The 16,126-nt window shown below is 45.4% G+C and overlaps 1 long non-coding RNA gene across 1 annotated transcript in view; it reads right to left on the reverse strand.

Moving 5' to 3' along the window:
* LOC138985672 (uncharacterized) overlaps window positions 1-16,126 on the reverse strand; it is a 95,235-nt gene that overhangs the window by 21,884 nt on the left and 57,225 nt on the right. Inside the window, exon 2 of the long non-coding RNA XR_011462718.1 lies at window positions 12,780-12,827. This is a non-coding gene — a long non-coding RNA (uncharacterized lncRNA). The remainder of the gene's footprint in view (window positions 1-12,779; window positions 12,828-16,126) is intronic.

Here is a 16,126-nt window from a genome sequence, read left to right on the forward strand (position 1 = left end):
TGTACAGTCCTAGGGCTCTCAGTGACCCAATCTTGCCATATTGGGGTATGAGCTTTCTCTCCAACCCCAAAGCAGGATGAACATATACCATAAATTGTGAAGATCGCAGCCAGGACCATTTGATCCATGATCCCATAATTGCAGGTGTTATTCTTATCTGCGTGTGTACCCATGTGATGCATATTTGTATCTCAGCTCCCAGAAATTATCAGGCTCAATGCAGACATGACAGATGGAAAAAACAGCCTTTTAGGACTTAAAGGATTTAGAAGCTGCTTGTGGCATGTGCCACAGTTTTGAAACGCATAATTTTAAAAGACCGTTTTCTTTATTATCACCAGAAGATGCTTAGGAATTATACCTGTGGAACAGTGCTTGTGGGTACATTTTTCAATCTACTGCAGTGTCAGGGAGGGTTTACCAAGGTTGAAAAGACACAGTCCAGGCTCCAAGGAATCTATGGTCTAATCTAGACAGATGAACTTGTCATTTTATTACAGAGAGAGAAAACATTACTTAAAAGGAACTAGTATAAAGTGTCTATGAGCACAAGAATGGGGCTTTCCCGGTAGCTCAGCAGCAAAGACTCCACCTGCTGATTCAGGAGCCACAGGAGAGGTGGGTTTGATTCCTGGGCTGGGAAGATCCCCTGGAGAAGGAAATGGCAACCCACTCCAGTATTCTTTGCCGGGAAAATTCCATGAGGAGTCGTCCTCGGGCTACAGTCCATGGAGTTGCAAAGAGCTGGACATGAATGAGCGACTGAGCACGAGTATGAGCACAAGAAGAGAGTGACTGAGTGTGCATGGAGTGAGATTTGGCCACCAGGGAAGACTCTGAAGAGGAAGCAATGATTAAGGGCAGCCATGCTGGGGCAGGAGGGGGAGTGGACATCTTGTGCATTACATGTAAATGATCTGTCATCTCTAGTAGCTGGGTACCACTGGGTCACTGACTTGCCATAGTGCTATCAGAGATGAGGCAAGAGAAAGTGGCAGAGACCAAGTGGAGAAGGAATTGGGGTCAAGGGGTCGTGTGCAGTGCTGTTCCCCAAACTAAAAAATGAACACGGCACACTTGCCCTGCTGGTGCAGCTTCATCCTGTTTCCTCATCTCCTCCCTCCTCCCAATCGATTGCTACCTGATGCCTCTTCAGCATACAAATTCTGGAATTTCCACTGCTTGGATGCCTCTCTGCAGAATTCTCTCCAGTATGTGGTAGGAGCCACAGTAGAATTTTCAGCCAAGGAAGTACTTAACTTCACCAATATGTCTATTCCCAACAAACCGCAGGTGGGACCTGTTGGAAATCTGGAACTTCAAGGGCTGCCACTTAGCTCCCAGGTGTCTTAATATGAATTAGAAAAAGTTTCCCCTTCTTTGAGATGCTTTATTCCAATAGTCAGAAAAGCACGTAATATATTGCTTTCATTAGAACACACACTTTACTGCCACCTTCCAGAAAATTACTATTCTGTATACAAATCGAGAATGTGTGAAATATAAATGGAACCCCCTTCAATGTATCATTCTTATAGTATGCAACCTTCACAACCATACATAGCAATCCTACTTCAGAGAAGGACTCCTGTATCTGCTTTTTTAAAATGAGGCTGATAGAGACAGGTAGAGATCCAGTGAGGCAGTGATGGGGAGGAGGCAGAAAGGGTCCCTACCAACTGGTCCTATTAAAAAAAATCACGGACCTCCCTAGTGGTCCAGTGGTTAAGAATCTGCCTGCCAATGCAGGGGACACAGGTTCGATCCCTAGTCTGGGAAGATCTCCCATGCCACAGAGCAACCAAGCCTGTGTGTCACAACTATTGAAACCTGCTCTACAGCCCATGCTCCACAACAAGAGAAGCCTGCACATACAACAGAGAGTAGCCCCACTCACTGCAATTAAAGAAAACACACATGCAGCAATGACGACACAGCACAACCAATACAAATAAACACAAAACATCATTAGCACGGAGACTGCCCTTTGCTCTCGCGGATGTCACCAGGCACTGGCAGTGGAACTGAGGCTGCAGTCTTTTCTACCCCTTGTCCACTGACTTGGAAGTGGACAGGCTGCCCCCTGCCACCCAGGCTGCCCACTACCTTTTAGAGACATCCTCGTCTCCTTTGGGTTTTGTTCAGATGTTACCTTCTCAGGAAGGCACATTTCACCACCTTGTTTAAAATTGTAAAACTCAGCACCACTCCACCAAAGAAAACTTCTCTTGTTTAGACACCTTTAGACACACCATGGGAGCATGCTAAGTTGCTCAGTCGTGTCCAGCTCTTTGTGACCCCATGGACTGTGACCCAGCAGGGTCCTCTGTCCATGGGATTCTCCAGGCAAGAATACTGGAGTGGGTTGCCATGCTCTCCTTCAGGGATCTTCCTGACCCAGGGATCGAAACTGTGTCTCTTACATCTCCTGCATTTCCAGGCAGGTTCTTTACCAGTAGTGCCACCCAGGAAGCCCTAACCCGACATATCATATATTTAAAGTATTTATGTGTTTATTACCCACCTCTCCCAAGTAGAATGCAAGCTCTATGAAGGTAAGGGTTTGATTGTCTCAATATACCACTGGATCTCCAGTCCTAAGAACAGTGCCTATCATATCCTACTCTGCCTGTTTCTGAGGCCCACCCTCTTAGCTCTGTTGATTTGGGAGCTCTTGATCTTCTGACTCACAAGTGTGATTTACCCAAGACCTCGAGTGCCCTGTACCCCCATCAGAGCTTCATTCCCTGGAGTAAGTTACCAGGCCCCACTAAAATGTCTTTGGAAGGATCCAGTGTGTGCATGCTCAGTCACTCAGCCATGTCCAACTCTTGCCCGCCAGGCTCCTCTGTCCATGGGATTTTCCACAAGAATACTAGAGTGGGTTGCCATTTCCTCCTCCAGGGGATCTTCCCAACTCAGGGATCAAACCCACGTCTCCTGAGTCTCCTGCACTGGCAGGCAGATTCTTTACCACTACACCACCTGGGAAGTCACACAAGGGTCTCGTACATTAAGTTAAAATCTCAACTTACCTTTGGGTAAGTCTATTGATGAGATTCCTTCCCATAATAATATGATTTCAGATGAGCTATTTGTTGAATAGGCATTATAATACCTTATTCTATAGATGAGGAAAGTGAAGCTCAGAAACATTGAGGAACATACCCAAGGTCCCACAGGTAGAAAGTATTAGAGCAAGGATCCAAATCCAGGGTTGTGTGAGCCTGAAGGTAGAGTCAGCTGTCCTCAACACTGGTGCCTCCAGCTGAATAGTTACTGTGGTTGGTTCACACTAGAAATTCACAGTCAACCTTACCCAAGTAGGCTCTCTCTTTCCACTACATACAATTCCAGAGCTATATCACGTTCATCAAGGCAGATGGTTTCCTATCTAGGGAATTGAAATTAGGGAAAACAAAACAGAATCTGTCACTGTTTAACTTGAACTTGAGGGATAGATTGGATGGAATAAATTTCAGCCATTTCAGCTACTCCTTTGAGTAGGTTTATTTCTCTCTTTTCAGTGAAGTGACAAAGCAGAGTTGTACTGTGAGCTGTACCCTGATTCCTTAACACTTAGCCTTTTGTTTAATATTAAAAAAATACTGGAGACAGATGGGTTCAGAGTAGGGGGCACTAGCCTTGGATAGAAGGTCATGAATGGGCATGGTGGAGAGGCTTGACCAGTGATAGCATAAGGAACCTGAGCCAAATTCATTCATCCGCTGAACAGCAATGGGATACCTGCTGCGTTACAGGTTTAACCAGAGCACACACGCATGCGAATAGGATTCATTAAGAACCAAGTCCTGCCCAGATTGAACTGCAGGATCAGGACCAAAATAGCTGTCAAATCCACAGGATTCAGATCCAGCACCAAGGGAGTAATGAAAATATTAAAAGGATTAATTTCATCCTTGCAAGCGGGTGGGAAGTGTGTATGGCTTACTGTTTGGTGAATGGCAGACATAATTATATGCAGGTGCAGTCACCTCACAGCAGGACCCTGCTGGTGACATTCAGCCCCTCCTCAGTGAGGAATTGCTGGCAACCCTTAGCCTACAGTACTCAGAGTGCTGTCTCAATTTTTATAGATCCAGATTTTTATCCTTCCCTTACCCTGGTTCCACTGGTCCTTCCTTTCCCATGTTTCCCACTGTCCTTTCCTCAGCCCTACCTGGGGGACAGGTCACTTGCTTGTGTCACAGCCTCATCGCTGCTTTTAGGAACATCTCAGCTTTTTCACCAAGAGTTGGGTCTGAGCCCACCCTGAGTACGGAGAAGGTAGCCTCACTATTCCTCGGGTGCTGATCTTTTCCAGTCCATGTGGTACACCATCCGCCAGCATCCCTTCATCATCTTAGAGTCCTCAGCTGCTTGCCTTCTGCCCCCACGTACCATGCCATCCTGTTTGTCACGTGGCAGTGGAGAGAGGGCTTATAAACCTCTTGCCAAAAGGGCAAGTGACAGGTTGATTGGAGGTGAAAATGGGTCCCACAACTTGAACATAACTGCCATGTAATCATCGTTTCCCTTTGAGGCCACATGAGGTTTTGTTTCTGTTACCATTTCATGCCCAGTATTGTGTGACCTAAAAGGGCTGTGCACTGAGCTCTGTGGATACAGAGATGAAGAAGACCCACCAAGGATCCCACAGTTAGTTGGAGAGACACAGTGAACAGATGGCGGCAATCTCAGGTGAGCAGGGCTATCACGGGTCCAGAGATGACGCCTTGTCTGGGAGACTTGAAAACACAGTCTCAGCTGTGGATAAAGAAGAAACTTTGGAATGGAAGGGCTTTTAAGACTAACTTCCCTTAACATGATAGTTTTGCATAAGACCTAGCAGTCAGGTGCTGTCCTAGCCAGGAGAGGTTTTAGTTTCTGCACCCCCTCTTGCTAAGCTCCCCGTGCTGTCAGCATTCAGAAAGAGTACACCCTCTTCCAGGGTCCCATTTTCTGACAGCTCTGACATCCGCCTTTAGTGCTTCTTAACTGACTTGGTGGCGAATTCAGGAATGCAGACATGTAAATAAATGACCTTCTTAGAGTGGGAATGTCTCCATGAGATGCAGAGCCGGCTGGGCAAGCACCAGGACAACTTGGAACACACACAACCAACGCACACTTGGAAAATTGACAAAAATGACTGAGCCACTAAGTGATTCTCAGGCCAGGATCGAGAGCAGCAGTGACCAGGCATGGCCAGTCTCTACGCAAATCTAGTGTCATAAAATGACGCAGGTCTCAACTCCAGCATTTTTCTTTAGACACAAGAGTGAAGTCAGTGAGAATAATTTTTTATTTCCTCTGTATTTCTATAGATTATTGGGAAATTGGAATCCTTCTGGGAAACAGAAGCTATGCTTCTCATGGAGGAAGTTAACTGACCTATTTGAGATTTGTTTTCATATTAGTACATTGGAGCCTGGTGCTCTTTCTTACCTCCTTCATGGTATTTAATTAGAATTCCTACGGAGAAGGCAATGGCAACCCACTCCAGTACTCTTGCCTGGAAAACCCCATGGATGGAGGAGCCTGGTAGGCTGCAGTCCATAGGGTCGCTAAGAGTCGGACACGACTGAGCGACTTCACTTTCACTTTTCACTTTCATGCATTGGAGAAGGAAATGGCAACCCACTCCAGTGTTCTTGCCTGGAGAATCCCAGCGACGGGGGAGCCTGGTGGGCTGCCATCTATGGGGTCGCACAGAGTCAGACATGACTGAAGTGACTTAGCAGTAGCAGACAAGTGCATTAAAGAAACATTTTACATGAAGGGTTTACAATGAGAAACTATGCAAAGTGTTGCTTATCAGCAGTTTGTATTAATCCTGCATCCATGATATTTAGAGCTGGAAATAGAAGCAGCACTTTGGGTTCAGAGCCCAGCTCAGCCACTCCATGTGTGAGCAAGTTATTTATTAAATCTTGAGATTTGTCCCTCAGGGCCCTCATTTGTCAGGCTTCCTAGGTGGTACTAGTGGTAAAGAACCTGCCTGCCAATGCAAGAGATGTAAGGGACTCAGGTTCAATACCTGGATCAGGAAGATCTCCTGGAGGAGGGCATGGCAACCCACTCCAGTATTATTGCCTGGAGAATCCCAAGGACAGAGGAGCCTGGCAGACTGCAGTCCATAGAGTCGAAAAGAGTCAGACAGGACTGAAGTGACTCAGCATGTATGCCCTCATCTGTAAGGTAGCAATAACACATATTTACTTAGTTATTATTTTAATCATTCACTCATGTATTTATAGGAGAAGGAAGTGGCACCCCACTTCAGTACTCTTGCCTGGAGAATCCCATGGATGGAGGAGCCTGGTAGGCTGCAGTCCATGGGGTCTCTAAGAGTCGGACACGACTGAGTGACTTCACTTTCACTTTTCACTTTCATGCATTGGAGAAGGAAATGGCAACCCACTCCAGTGTTCTTGCCTGGAGAATCCCAGGGACAGCGGAGCCTGGTGGGCTGCCGTCTATGGGGTTGCACAGAGTCAGACATGACTGAAGCGACTTAGCAGCAGCAGCAGAAGCATGTATTTATTCCACAAATCTTTATTGAGCACTTAATATGTGCTATGCAGCAAAAGACAGTATACTTTAAGGGTTAAAAGCATGAACCCTGGAACCAGGATTCATCCAGGTGAATCTGGGTCCAGGATTCACCTCTTACTAGTTATGTGACTTTGCGTAAGTCATACAATCTCTCCATCCATAAATTGAAGATAACAATAATACCTACCTCATAGAGTTGATATAAAATTAAATTTCTTAACATACATAAAGTGCTTATAATAAAGCCTGGAACACAGTACTATATAACTATTAGCTATCTTTCTAGGTACTGCATTCTTGGTTGAAACTTATATTTTAATGGAAGGGGGAAAAATCATAAATAAGTAAACTATTTTAACATATTAGAAGGTGACAAGTGTTACAAGCAGGAAATAAAACTAAGAAAGCTAGACTGAGAGTGCCTGGTGTGTGTGTGTTGTGTCTGACTCTGCGACCCCATGGACTGTAGCCCCTCCAGGCTCCTCTGTCCCTGGGATTCTCCAGACAAGAACAGTGGAGAGGGTTGCCATTCCCTTCTCCAGGGGATCTTCCTGACCAAGGAATCAAACCCCAGGTCTTCTGCATTGTAGAGATTCTTTACCATCTGAGCCACCAGGGAAACCCAGAGTGCCTGGAGTGGGTTGCAATCTTTAACATGATGGACAGGGAAGCCTTCATTGACAAGGTGATATTTTAGCAAAGAATTGAGAGTTAAAAGGAGTGACTCAAGCCTAAATCTTGGGAAAAAATATAATAGAAGAGAGATTGGCTGGTATAAGAGCCCTAAGGTGGGGGTGTGCACTTAGCATGTTGGAGGAACAGTGAGTGTAGGGGAGGAAAAACTTTCCTCTATTCTCCTATGTTCTGTACCTGGTGCCCTGCAAATTAAACTGACAAAAGACAAATTAACAGGAGTAGAGGCAAACAAATTTTATTTGGAGTTAATATTTTAATTGTGTTTATACATACATGGAGGTCTCACAGAAAGTGAAGTGAAAACCCGAAGAAGTAGTTAGGTGAAAGGTCTTTTTTTTTAAGTCACTCAGTTGTGTCTGGCTCTTTGCAACCCCATGGACTGCATAGTCCATGGAATTCTCCAGGCCAGAATACTGGAGTGGGTAGCCTATCCCTTCTCCAGCGGATCTTCCTGACCCAGGAATCGAACCAGGGTCTCCTGCATTGCAGGCGGATTCTTAACCAACTGAGCTATCAGGGAAGCCCCGGTGCAAGGTCTTATAATACCATTTTTCAAAAGAGCAATAAATCTGTGGAAAGACAAAGGAAAATATCTGAGCTTCTCGGGGCAGTAAATTGTGGTCAGGTAAACACACAGAGAGAAGCTAATGGAAGATAAGAGTTCTTTTGGTAACATTTATTTATGCAGATACAAGTCAAAGCTATCTACAATAAGCGTTGTCTTCTTTTCCTGACATGGGAGGAGGACTGGGCGACACCCTCCCAAGGGAAAATTTATACCCTGTTTTTAGGTAAACAGAGAGAGGATAGAGCTCAGCCTGCTCTATTGTCTTCTGCTCAGAATAATCCATATTTCACAGTAGCACATTTTGGGGTGGCATATTTTGATCCCTTTTATTAGCAAGGCTGTGTGATTGGAGCCAAGTAAGGGAGAAGGAAGTTAGAAGGTGAGGTGGGAGAGGTTGCAGGACTAGATGGTGTCCCAGGCCATTGTGAGCACTTTGGCTGTTACACAGAATTAGAGCCAATGCAGGATTTTTAAGAATTAATTTTTATTGAAGTATAGCTGCTTTATAATGTTGTGTTAGTATCTACTGTACAGCAAAGTAGACCAACTATACATATACCTATATCCCTCATTTCTGGATTTCCTTCCCATTTAGGTCACCACAGAGCACTGAGTAGCATTCCGTGTGCTCTACAGTAGGTTCTCTTTAATTATCTATTTTTAAAATACATGTAGCAATAGCGTATATATGTCAGTCCCAATCTCCCAATTCCTCCCACCCCCTTTCTCCCTTGATATACGTATATGTGCTCTTTACTTCTCTGTCTCTACTTCTCACTCCAGGATTTTGAGCAGTGGAACAGCACAGTCTGACTTATACTCTCTGAAAAGGTCTATCTGGTTACAGTGTGAATAAGATACTGTAGAGGAAGAGAATGGAAGCAGAAAGACTAGTTAGGAAGACATTGCAATGATCTAGGTAAGAGATAACAAAGGTGGTAGCAGTGAGATGGTGAGGAGTGGTCAGATGAAGGTGCAGCCAACAGCATTTACAGAAGGATTAGAAGTGTGGTGGCGGGATGATGACCCCACAGAAACATATAGTTGCCATCAACTACACTCAACTGAGATAGGGATGACTGAGGGGAGAGCAGGTTTGATCAGAGGAATGTGACTTTGAGATGTTTGTTAGAGATGTCAAGTAGATAATTGGATATACAAGTTCAGGAAAGAGGTTTCAGAGTCATGAGAGAGAATGAGGTCACCAAGGAAATGAATATAAATAGAAAACAGGATAGAGGACCAAGTCCTGCTTACACTAATACTAACAGGTCAGAAGGAAGACGAGGAATTCTTAAAGGAAACTGAGAAAGAATAAAATTCAGAGAGTGTGAGTCTCGGAAAGCAAGTATAGAAAGTCAATGTAGCCTATAGAACATTTAAAGTAAGATGAGGACTATATTATGTGGCAGCCTGGATGAGAGGGGATTTTGGGGGAGAATGGATACATGTGTATGTATGACTGAGTTCCTTTGCTGTCCACCTGAAACTATCACAACATTGTTAATTGGCTATACTTCAGTACAAAATAAAAAGTTAAAAAAAAAAAAACAAAATAAGATGAGGACAGAACTAACCAGGGGATTTAGCAACATGTTAATTAACTAACATAATGCATGAGACTTGGTCAATGGAGTTCTCAGTGATGTCCCCTATTAATATCGTATTTCCCTCATCAGTGGGCTTTATTGAGCACCAGCTGCATCAGCAACCCTGCTCCTGTCTGCCTGCCACTGATGGGGGTGGGGATGGGGGTGAGAAGCTAGGTTTGCCTGAGGAGAGCCAGATCTAGCGAGCACGGGAACCAAGGGACCAGGGTAAGCAACTTGGAATCCCTTGGGGAAAGTAGAGGAAGTCTGAAACCAGTGAATCAGAAGGCGGGATCTGAGTAAGTCGAGTTACGGCCTGGGTAAAGGGGGTCAGATCAAGGGCAAGTTGGGTACAAGCAAGGGTGGCCGTGTGTAATCTCAGCAAATTCCTGGTTTGGCCTCTGTGGCCTTTACGACGCTGGTGGGGACAGGGTTCCTAAAGGGCTGGGTAGTTTTAAAGGGCCAGAGGCTGGCAGGCAGTGCAGACCCAGTCCTCTCTAGCTCTCCCTCTCTCAAGACAAAAAAAAAAATCAAATACAGAGTCACGTTATATAGCTCACTATATGTGACCCATACGTAACTGGCCAAGTCATGAGCCTGAAAATAACAGTCACTAACCCAAAGCATGCCAGCATGCAGCACCTCTTTCCTAATACTCATTCCTAACACTGAGCACTGAAGTTACAGAGGACAGACGAGCTCAGGAAGGTATGTTGATAGTCAGCCTGGGTGATGGGATGTTGGAGCTGGAAGTTTCTCCCCACCCCCTGATCCTACTCACCCCCTCCCAACCCTTCCCTCAAATTTTCCCACCTCTTGTCTCTCTTCTTCCTAGGATTTTCCCCAAGGCTCTGTCATATCATTGCTAAAACAGGGATAACTCTAGTGCCTTACTTACAGGGTGGTTGAAAGGATCAGATGATGTAATGTGTGCGTGCATGGTGCTTCATACAGAGCCTGGTGCGTAAAGTATCAAGAAATATTTGTTGATGTTGTGGGTGCCATTAATCCCCTGTGAGAATACAGACATGCCGGGAAAAGGGATGCTTTAACCTTGCACTCTATGGTGAAGGCAGATTATCAGAAAAGGTCTTGATAAGCTGTGGGGTCAGAGAAGGAACACACAGGAAGCAACAAGGGAAAGTGTGTGAGAGGTGGGGAGCTTCAAAAACAAACCGGATCTAGGGATTCTCAAATTAAGTGAAGTAAATCAGACAGAGAAAGACAAATATCAAACAATACCATTTATATGTGGAATCTAAAAAACAATACAAACAAACATATACAAAACAGAAATAGATCCACAGACATAGAAAACAAACTTATGGTTACCAAAGGGGAAAGGTGGGAAAGAGGGATAAATTAGGAAGTTGGGATTAACATTTACACACTACTATATATAAACTGGGAGAAGGCAATGGCACCCCACTCCAGTACTCTTGCCTGGAAAATCCCATGGACAGAGGAACCTGGTAGGCTGCAGTCCATGGGGTCGCTAATAGTCAGACACGACTGAGAGACTTCCCTTTCACTTTTCACTTTCATGCATTGGAGAAGGAAATGGCAACATACTCCAGTGTTCTTGCCTGGAGAATCCCAGGGACAGGGGAGCCTGGTAGGCTGCCGTCTATGGGGTCGCACAGAGTCAGACATGACTGAAGCGACTTAGCAGCAGCAGCAGCATATATAAACTAGATAATCAACAAGAACCTACTGTACAGCACAGGGAACTCTACTTAATAATCTCTAATATCTATATGGGGAAAAGAAACTGAAAAAGAAATGATATATGCATATCTGAATCACTTTGCTATACACCTGAAACTAATATAACATTGTAAATCAACTATACTCCAATATAAAATTTAAAAAAATTTTTTTAATAAAAATTCTGCTCAAAAAAAAACAAACCAAAAAACCACACACATGAAAAAAACCTGTCCATAGGGCCTGCACAGCAGTGCTGCTCTGACTAAAGCAATGCTGCCCACCAGGGTGGGGGATGACACTTTTACCTTCCCTGGGCACTTTAACCTACTGAGTTATATGTACCGGGTCCTCAGGGGTCAACATCTGCTGTGTCCCTCAGGCCATCTTCTGCCACGACCTCCACCTCACACCCCACTACAGACTGCACTTGAAGTTTATACTTCAGATAACCCAGCTTCTCGAGGTTCTTCAAATCCATGGCAGCCTTTTCTCATGCTGTTCTTTCCTGCCTCTTCATCTGGCTGGCTCCCACTCGTCCTGCAAAACTCCGCTTATGTGTCATCATCCCCAGAGAAGCTTCGTCATCATTGCTCCCCGGCTGAGCACTGAGCCCTCCTCTGTGCAATCATAACCCTGTTAGTTTCAGGTGTACTTATTTTATAGCACTTTTAATAACACAATCTACTTATGTGCTGGCTCCCACTAGGGTTTAAAGTCCTCCGGCAAAGTACCTTACTCACCTCTTACTCACCAGCCCCAGTACAGTGGCTGGTCCATAGTAGGCACTCACTAAATACGGCAGTTTACACATTCACAATGTAAAGAGAAAAATTAGTGCACTGGGGAATGAAAAATGGAGAGGAAACTGCCAAGAAATTTTTTATTGTAGTTTTGGAAATAATAATGGCAAGAGAGACCAAACTTTTCCTTTTGTCAACTGGGAAAGATTTCACCCAAAAAGGTAATTTCAAATAGCCATTTGGAAGAAAGTGAGAGGCAAAGAGCACTTTCAGCAGTAGAGGTGGAAGGGGTGGGGTTGAGGGAGGGAGAATCTGCAGAGATGTAAGGGGTCTACTGATTTTGTGGGGGAAAGGTCCAGCCTTACTCAAAGGGGATTTGGGCTTGTCATGGAGACATCTTTGTCTATTAATCTTCCACTGGATCATGTATGAGAGAAAAGAAAATGGCACATGGAATGGGGAGTCAGCGAGATCTGTGTTTGGTGGTTGCCTCTTGTTGGTTGTACAAGCGGGGTAAGTTGCTTGACCTTGCTGGGCCTCAGCTTCCTTGCCTACAAAATTCAGATGAGAACACCCACAGTCCAGACAGGCAAGGGCTGGTGTGGGGATTAAATGAAATAACATTTGAAAGTACTTAGCACAGAATCTAATTTTATTAGTCAGATTTTTGTTGCAATGACAACCCCTAAACCGGAAAAGTCTCAGTGATTTACAAGCACAGACATTTCTTTCTTGAGGCCTGTGGATTGGCTCTGGCTCTGTGGAACTCCCCTGGTTTCTCACTTGTCTTCTCATTCAATGACCCTTGATTAAGTGGTAGCCGCTCCCTGAGAAGAACAGACTCCCCAGGGGACAGAGCCAACCGCACCAGCACACTTAACTCTTCAGCTCTGACGCATCTGCTCCTGTTCTACTTACCAAAGTAAGTCCCATGGCCCACGGTGAAGCTGATGGATAGGATGTCATCTGCAGAAAAGCATGAAAAATGCAGGGGTACACAGATTTGTCAACAAGTAAAGCAGTCTTTCACACATGGTCTTCTGTTGGCCACTGCTCTTGAGTCAGTAAATAGACTCACAGGTAACTGAGTTGCAAGTGGTCTTAGAGAAGGAAGGAGACAAAAGGGAAGGCATGGAAACTCTAAGTCAACCCTATTCTGATTCCTACTCCCACCCTCAGTCCATCCCTCTTCCCATAAACCTCTTTTATTGTTCCAAATTCCCAGCTCAGGAAAAGACTTGGTGAAAAAAAAAATTTTGATTATTTAAAGGGGCTCATGATAATCTCTTACTTATTAAAATCTCTTGCTTCTTCATCTCTTACTTCTCTTCCTCTGACTCCTAACCAGGCAATCTGGTCACCTTGATAGTCTTGGAATCCACTAAGCATATTGTCGTCTCAGGGTCTTTGCACTTACCCTTCCATTTTTCTAGAATATTCCACCCCAAAGTCTCCATGACCTGCTCTCTTCTTCAGGTCACTGCTCAAATGTCTTCCTGTCAGAGAGACCTTCTGTATTTGTCCACTCCGGCTGCCATAACAAAATACCAGGCAGGTGGGGTGGCTTAAGTCATAGAATTGTGTTTTCTCAGTGTTCCAGAGGCTGGAGTCTTAGATCAGTGTGCCAGCCTGATCAGGTTCAGGTGAGAGCTCTCTCCCTGACTTACAAAGCCCACTTTGTTGCTATGTCCTCATGAGAAGGAGACGGAGAGAAAGCAAGCTCTCTGGCATCTCATTTTTAAAAGGCTCTAATCCCATCAGGTCCCTCCCCTCATGACCAAAAGAAAGTGAAAATGTTAGTTGCTCAGTTGTGTCCTACTCTTTGTGATCCCATGGACTATAGCCCACCAGGCTCCTCTGTCCATGGGATTTTCCAGGCAAGAGTAATGGAGTGGGTTGCCATTCCCTTCTCCAGGGGATCTTCCCAACCCAGAGATTGAACCTGAGTCTCCTGCATTGCAGGCAGATTCTTTACCATCTAAGCCACCAGGGAAGCCCAACCCTCATGACCAAATTGTATACCAAAGACCCATCTCTAAATACCATCACATCAGGGATCAGCGCTCTGCCTTATGAATTTGGTGGGGACACAAACGTCTGGTCCTGATCAACCTGTGTAAAATAAAACCCCTCTCCAACCACCTTCAGGGGCCTTTACTCTGATTTACTTTTCTGCAAAGCACTTCTCTCAATCTGGCATTTTATATATTTACTTATTTTGTTATTTATTATCTGTCTCCCTCTTTTAGAATATAAGCTGTATGACAGCCAGGATTGTTCACTGCTGCATCCCTAGCCTTTAATATAGAGAGGGATATATAACAGCTAGTCATTAAGTATTTGTTGAATTAATTAATTCATTGAGAAAATATGGGCTATGGATTTTATATAAATTAATCTCATTTTCATCATCACCAGAACTGTGTTGTATTATCAAGCCCCATTTAATAGATGAGGATACTTAAAGAGAATTAAAATAACTTGATAAGTCACCCAACTCAGGGCCACCCACACTCCCAAACAAGGAGAGACAGGGCCTCCAGGTTGCCATGGAGACAGAACAGGTGCCTCTTTTGCTTCCCAGGGCAGCAGAGTGGAGAGGGTCCTTGTACCCTGAGGGCCAGCAGGGTCCCATGCCATGGTCCAGAGAGAAAGCCTCTCCTTGGGAGCTGCTATAGGGGACCTGCTGTGTGACCATGACCAGCAGGAGGAGGGCGGCCCAGAGCACATCAACAGCACCTTGTTGACTTTTAACGTTTCCTCATCACTTCCTCTTTCGTGAGCTGCATCTCTGATGAAATGCCGCAGCCAGTGTAATCTCCTGAGGACCTCCCTCGTCCTGCCCAACACAGCCCCTCCTCTGCTTGGCTGCAAGAGTCCTGTCCACCGGCAAAGGCCGTGAAAAGGCAGCATGTGTCCTTGACCCTCACTGAGAAGGTTCCCTTCTGGGTGTAGAAGGAGCCCAGGGGTCACCCTAGCCAGTGTGGCCTTTTGCAGGGCGGACACTGGACACTTCACCATCCAGAAGCATCACTCGTGGTGAGGATTCGTGTTAATCCCTCCGTCCTTCCCATCCTCCCTCTCCCCAGGGTCTTTCCCTTGTCAGCAGCCACCAACAAAGAACTATGGAAACAGGAGGTCATCACTCTTCAGTTATCCCTTCAATACGTGTTTATTGCACACACAAGGCACTGTCCTAAGTGTCCACAGAGCTCGCAATACAATAGGGCATGGAGCGTCCAGCCCCCGTGGGAGAGCCCCAGGCCCGCTCTCAGATGTCACTCTATGGGAAGCTGCCCACTTGGCCCAGAGACTAGTGAGGGGACCCAGACTCCTCTCATGCCGATTCTTTACCTTCATTGAATTTTCAGGGCCATGGGAGACTACCAGGAGAGTGATCTCCAGGAACCAGCACCTCGCCCCAGGGGCCACCCTCTGCGGTATTGTGCTTACTACAGAGTCTGTCTATCAAAGAGGAGTACCTGTTACAGGCTGCAGCAGAGGGTCTTCCAGACCCAGAGCTGATCCCACCCACTCAGGAAGGGCAAGTCGGGGGCTCGTGAACTGGGGCCTATGGGCTCTGTGGGGGACTGCCCACCTCCTCAGCTCAGAGGTGTCAGAGCACCTGCAGAGAAATTTGATTTGGGAGTAAACCCAAGCAGGAAGTTCAACAGTCCAAGAGAGGAAGGTCCTTGCTCCTGAGTGTAGGGACAAAACTGCGAGGCTAAAGGCAACAGAACAAGCAGGGCATGTGGTGCACTGACTGCCCCAAAGGGGAAGGTCTAAGTCGGGATGTCAGTGTCCTGTGTAAATATGAAGCACTGTGGGGCACCCAAGGAACAAGAAGGGCTATGGCTTTAATGAGCCCACAGCAGGGCAGGGCTGAAAGCCAAGCAAATCTGAATAGTAATTTGCAACATATTGAAAACAGTATGTTGATTAAAAGTAGATCCAACAACCAAGATGTCCTTCAGTAGGTGAATGGAGAAACAAACTGCGGTACATCCAGACAATAAATATTATCCAGCACTAAAAAGAAATGAGCTAGTAAGTCATGGAAAGACATGGAGGAAACTTAAATGCATATGACTAAGTGAAATAAGCCAATATGAAAAGGCTGCATACCATGAGAAAGTGTCAGTCACTTGGTCGTGTCTGACTCTTTGTGACCCCATGGACTGTAGCCCACCAGGCTCCTCTGTCCCTGGAATTTTCCTGGCAAGAATACTGGAGTAGGTTGTCATTCCCTTCTCTGGAGGATTTTC

Source organism: Bos mutus, chromosome 3 (genome assembly GCF_027580195.1).
Source record: "Bos mutus isolate GX-2022 chromosome 3, NWIPB_WYAK_1.1, whole genome shotgun sequence".
NCBI lineage: Eukaryota > Metazoa > Chordata > Mammalia > Artiodactyla > Bovidae > Bos > Bos mutus.